Genomic DNA, 6,240 nt, shown 5'->3' with positions numbered 1-6,240 from the left:
AATGTAGTGACATGCAACTAGCCAGGACACACCTTGACATGTAATTTCTACCCAAAACTGTGTTTATGTGAGTAATTATTATCTAATGGTCTTAAAAAGTATTTAAACACATCACAAATAAATAATTTTCAATGTATGATGACGAAATATAAAAAAATCGCATTGCATCTGCAAACAAATGATGGCAGATAATTTCGCTCTAACATTTCTGAGCAATTCGCAATGACTTTTAAACAAGAGGTGCTATGGTGATTTTTAGATGTCCGTGCTGTCCTAACAGAGTAAGCATAGGCATATTTCATCACATATGTTTCAATAATTTTTGATATTCACAAAGTGCCCCAATAATTGATTTTGAATATCCATTTTTTTGTATAATCTATCAAACTTGTCTTTGTGAAATGTTTTGCTCGTGTGCTTGAGGTTTTAAAATAAATGTCACGGTTTAATATTTTGTTATGTAATATTACGACATCAGTACATCTTAAATGTGGCCAAATACCTTTTGGGGCTTGAATTTTTAACATCTTACTTTTGTTTTCAACACCTTTCCTTTAACATTCTGGCCGTTCTTCAGGACCACCATCACAGCTCTCAAATCTCACCTTGCAGGCTTCATTTCATCTATTACCACAGCAGATTTATGGGAGATGGAAGAAAAGAGACATTTACCAGAAACACTTGTGTAATTACAAGATCATGCCTGCAAATATATCCAACTAAATCCTTTATGTCAAACACTGAAGCTGTGGCAGTAACTGGAGACACTGACGATGAAGGATGTTGTAGAATCAAAGCTTAAACATTCCCTCAGTCTATCCAGTTAATATCTGCAATCCTATTCATTTACAAACTCCATACATAGGATTCTGATTTATGATCTATCACAAAAAAATATGAAACTTATGTGTGACCTTTTGTTTGAACAGATTTCCAGCAAGTTCAGAACTGTAAATCTGCAATAAAACTTCAATAGCATTTATTAGCTCAGGAACTTCACATATAGAAATATACACTATATTCCCAAAATTATTGGGACACCCCTCCAAATTATTAAATCCAGGTGTTCCAAAAACTTCAATCGCCACAGGTGCATAAAATCTAGGGATGCAGACTACTTCTACAAAACATTTGTGAAAGAATGGGTCGCACTCAGGAGCTCAGTTAATTAAAGCGTGGTACCTGCGTGGCAGGTTGGCACCAGTGCAATAAGTCCAATTGTGAAATTTTATCACTACTAAATGTTCCACTGTCAGCTCTTAGTGGTATTAAAACAAAGTGGAAGCAATTGGGAGCGACAGCAACTCAGTCATGTAAAATCACAGAGCGGGGTCAGAGCATACTGAGGCGCACTGCGCAGAAGTTGCCAACTTTCTGCAGAGTCAATAGCTACAGACCTCCAAACTTTATGTGGCCTTAAGATTAGCTCACGAACAGTGCATAGAGAGCTTCATAGAATGGGTTTCCATGGCCAAGCAGTTGCATTCAAGCCTTACATCACCAAGAGCGATGCAAAGCTTTGGATGCAGTGGGGTAAAGCACGCCGCCACTGGACTCTAGAGTAGTGGAGACGTGTTCTCTGGAGGGATGAATCACGCTTCTCTGTCTGGCAATCCAATGGACGAGTCAGGGTTTGGCGGTTGCCAGAGGAACGGTACTTGCCTGACAGCATTTTGCCAAGTGTAAAGTTTGCTGGAGCAGAGATTATGGTGTAGGGTTGTTTTTCAGGGGTTGGGATTGGCCCCTTTGGACATTTTCCTTCTCCCAACTTTGTGGGAACAGTTTGGGGATGGCCCCTTCCTGTTCAAACATTCTAATTCGGATGTTACACCAGTGCACAATGCTATGTCCATAAAGACATATATACATAATGGATGAGTTTGGTGTGGAGGAACTTAACTGGCCTGCACAGAGTCCTGACCTCAACCTGACAGAACACCTTTGGGATGAATTAGTGTGGAGACTGAACATCAGGCGCCTGTGCCTGACCTCATAAATGAGCTTAGAAGAATGGTCAAGAATTCCCATAAACACACTCCTAAACCTTGTGGAAAGCCTTCCCAGAAGAGTTGAAGCTGTTATAGCTGCAAAGGGTGGGCCAACTCCATATTAAACCCTGCTGATTAAGAATGGGATATCATTAAAGTTCATGTGCACATAAAGGCAGGTGTCCCAAAACTTTTGGCAATTATAGTTAATGTTTAATACATATATAAATGCACATGCTATTTACACTAAGTGCAAATAGTGATATATGCTATTTACACTGTGCACATATTAATAGCTTATATTTACACTAAGAGAAAATAGCAGTATTTTCTTAGTGATATGCTTTTACCAAGTGAAAAAGACAGATTCTTTTAAAAAGAGCAGTATATAATAAGAGTAAATAGTGCACAGATACTATTTGCAACTCAGTATTTTAATACATTATAAAACAGTATTCAATAATAACATGTTACATACACACACACAGACACACACACACAACTTGCCTGGGGAGAGAGAGGAAGAACCTTGGTTACATAACTAATGAGAGACGCTCTTCATGGCAGCGATTAAAGACTGAGAATTTGCTGACAAAAACCAGAAGAAATGCCCCTTTAACAAAATTCAAGTTAAATAGTTCCATCCATACACACACAAACATCATGGCACCTCAAGTCATTTTAATCAGATTTCTCCCAGTGGTATAGACTTCAGGCCATATTGGACCTCAGCCATCAAGAGACCAGAATATCATAGACTTTGGTCAGTTTGTAAACCACCTAGAACTTCCTAGTAATCACATGACTACATACTAAAAAACAAAACAAAACAAAAAAACATCAAGAACCAAAGCAACTGCACAGCAATAGTTACTTGTGCACCTGCAAACAGTACTCACATTACCTGGTAAGTGTAAAAAAAAATGTAACAAAATATTTCGACTTCACTGGAAGCCATGAGCCACACAGCGATGGGGAATGATGGGAAATAAAAGGAATGCAGAGCCTTGGATACTGGTTGCTCATGATATACCAGTCAGACCAAAATTGGTTACTACAGCTGGAGTGAAGCCATCTGTCATGAACACATGGGAACCAGAGTGCATGACTGAGATGAGAAGAACAGACATATATAAAAATGCAGGAAAAGAGGGATAAAAGACTGAAAGCAAAGTAATTCAGCGTGAGGAATTTAATGATAGTTAAAGGGGAGTGAAAATAGATCTAAAGGAGTAAAACTCAAGAGCTGGTGTTTGAATCAGACCTATGAGTACTGACTAGGGAGTTGAATGTCAATGTTAAAGAAGGAACTATAGTACTTAGTGCTATAAAAAATATATACATGCGAAACAAAATCTAATAGTGAAGACGAGACCTTTACTATTTATAATTCAGGTCACCAGGGTTACAATATATATGTCATTTATAAAGACATATAAATCCATTTCTCTGACGTACTGTACCTCATGTATATTACTTGCCAAACACGAGCTAGGAGAATTACTGAGGCTGTTGACAATAATTATATATTGAACGTTAGGGGCCATAAAATGGAGCCCCTAAAGAGACTAAGGGAGGAAAATTTAGATTTCACTGCTTTTGCATACTCACGTAAACATATTAATTTCTCTTGTAACATATAAACATTTTTTGTTATCTTGCAAAAGTTAGCATTCCCCCTGAGAAACATATCGTACAACTTCCGTAAAAACTTCTGTGACTGACTATATTTCACTATATATCAACTTTATTTCAGTGGTTTTGCGAACGAATGCAAAGTTTTTTAAGGCCCTGTTTACACCTGGTATTAAGATGCAATTTTAGTCGATCAGATCACAAGTAGACGAGGGAGACACTCCCATTTACACCGGACGTTTTACATCCGTCTTTTTTCCCCCTTTCCAACAACTTCTGTCCTAATTTATTCAAGGGGAGGGTCTATGGGCGGGTAAATGTATGGCCTTTTTCAGCTCTTTCAATCTAATGGACAAAATAAACTCACTCAATTTACATATGAATGCGCATGGAGACGACGGGAAAAACAGAGCATCCACTTTCGTTTATGCTTTAACAGCCACAAGACCACAACGAAGCCAATGAGTGCTTGTTAGAAATCAGGAACTGGTGCCTTATACATTTTTCATATACAAAACAAATTTAGGTCTTCAGCTAGCAAAATTGAAGTTCTCCCTTCCCATAATTTTTACGCATTAAGTCACTCTGTATGCAGTCTTCTGTGGCCCGTTTGAACGCATTCGACCACATGAGCATCTATACATTCCGAAAGAAATACAGTTAAATGCATTTCCACTTCCTCAAAGCGCTTTAGACCCCGTTTACAAATGTATTTGGCGTTGTTCACTTCAGGGCCTCAGGGGAACGCAAAAGTTTTGTGGGAGAACAAAAGTTTATTGCGACCGAATGCAAATTTCCCTGGGGGAACGCAATACTATTTTTCTCTCCACTGTGTCCCCTTAGGTGCTTTATATCATTCAAACAGAATGTGTTTTTGCGTTTAAACAATGGTACGATGGTCAAACGTCAATCTAATTGGAAAAAAAACCCCAATGAAATGCAAAATCTTGTTAACCAAGGGCGTAGATTTGGTTTGAACATTAGGGGGGTTGAACTTTAATGCATATTATTATTGGATATTTCTATCTATCTATCTATCTATCTATCTATCTATCTATCTATCTATCTATCTATCTATCTATCTATCTATCTATGTATCTATCTATCTATCTATCTATCTACTAACTTTACAAAGCTGCTGGTTTTCTATACTGTTTCCTATTTTATTTTATTGATTGAATGGCATCTTTACCTGCTCTCCCTCTGCTGACTTCTGCTATATTTACCTCGAATCTGTCATAAAAACATGTTAAGAGATTATACACCTCTTAACGTTATGAAATTTGTGTATAATCATTCGTAAAATTCTAACATAGTAGAGATTAAAAAAAGAAAGCAATTAAGTATTGAAACCGCCAGTAGGAGGCAGAGATTCACTGTTTTAATGAGTGAGCCACTTAAATCGTTCATTCACACAATTCGTTCAAAAGTCAGATTAATTTAGGAAGAAAACAAACACCGATGTGAATACTTTTGTCATTGATAATTACAGACACTATTGAAAAATGAACTAGCAAAACAGACGGCTGCTTTGGTTACTTGTTATACTGTTATAGCTAAATAGACATTGCAATGGATTATCTAGCTAAAATATATGTGGTGTGTACTTAGCTATTACACAGTATTCTCATACCTGATTCTCAGTACATGCTTTATGTTTTTGCATCCCTCTCTGACCAGCTGTTAAATATAGTCCGCTGTGCAGCGCTTCCCTTCATTTATGGCGCTAAGCTTACCAACACCACTCATTAGCTGTGTCTCATTTCAGAAGGCTAGTCCTCCGTAGGTCGCATTTGAAGGGTGCATACGTCATAAGGCCGTCTCATTACAAAAAAAGTGAGTAGGACACTTCAAATGCGACCTTCGAATGCGTCCTTCTTTCAGAGGATTTCGGAGTGTGCATGAGGTGCAGCCTTCGCGGCTGGAGATAACCCATAATTCTTTGCGTCGCCGGCAACCGCCATAAATATTTTTTTAATATTATATGACAAAACGGCACCACTGTCAGATATACATGCGAGCGTAGGTGTGGTGTTTAAAATGTAAGTTCAAACTTGTTTTTATTTTTAAGCTCTATTACCTCAAACAGATAGTTGTGGTAAACAGGATTACAACTCTTTAGTGAATTTTAAACGTTTAGAACAGTACATTGCTGTCAAGACAAGAAACATTTCATAGTCATTTTCAAGTTATCATTCTTCTAACTGGCGTGAGAGCGGAACGAGGCTGAACTTGTTGGCATAGCAACGTGATACTTCCTACCTGTGTGTCCTACGAAGGACGTCTCGTTTAATTCTGATTGAGGACACTCCGTATACTGCATCCTACACAGGACGTGTCCTCCGGAGGACGCAGTCTTCGAAATTTAACGAAATGAGACACGGCTATTGTTTTGGTGAAAGTGCGACTCATTGGTTGGGCGTTACCAATCGGTTCAATGGAGGGGGGATATTTTTTGTCTGATTTATAATGACAAACTCATATTTGATTAGGAACAAAATTATTGTTACAAAATAAACGAATTCTACATATTTTCATTAGATCTACTTTGATTTTAATGTTCAAGTATTGGGGGGGGGGGGTGTAACTTATGGATTTGAATATTGAGGGAGTTAAC

This window comes from Pseudorasbora parva, chromosome 15 (assembly GCF_024679245.1).
Source record: "Pseudorasbora parva isolate DD20220531a chromosome 15, ASM2467924v1, whole genome shotgun sequence".
NCBI lineage: Eukaryota > Metazoa > Chordata > Actinopteri > Cypriniformes > Gobionidae > Pseudorasbora > Pseudorasbora parva.
Note: the sequence above shows the minus strand (reverse complement) of the source record.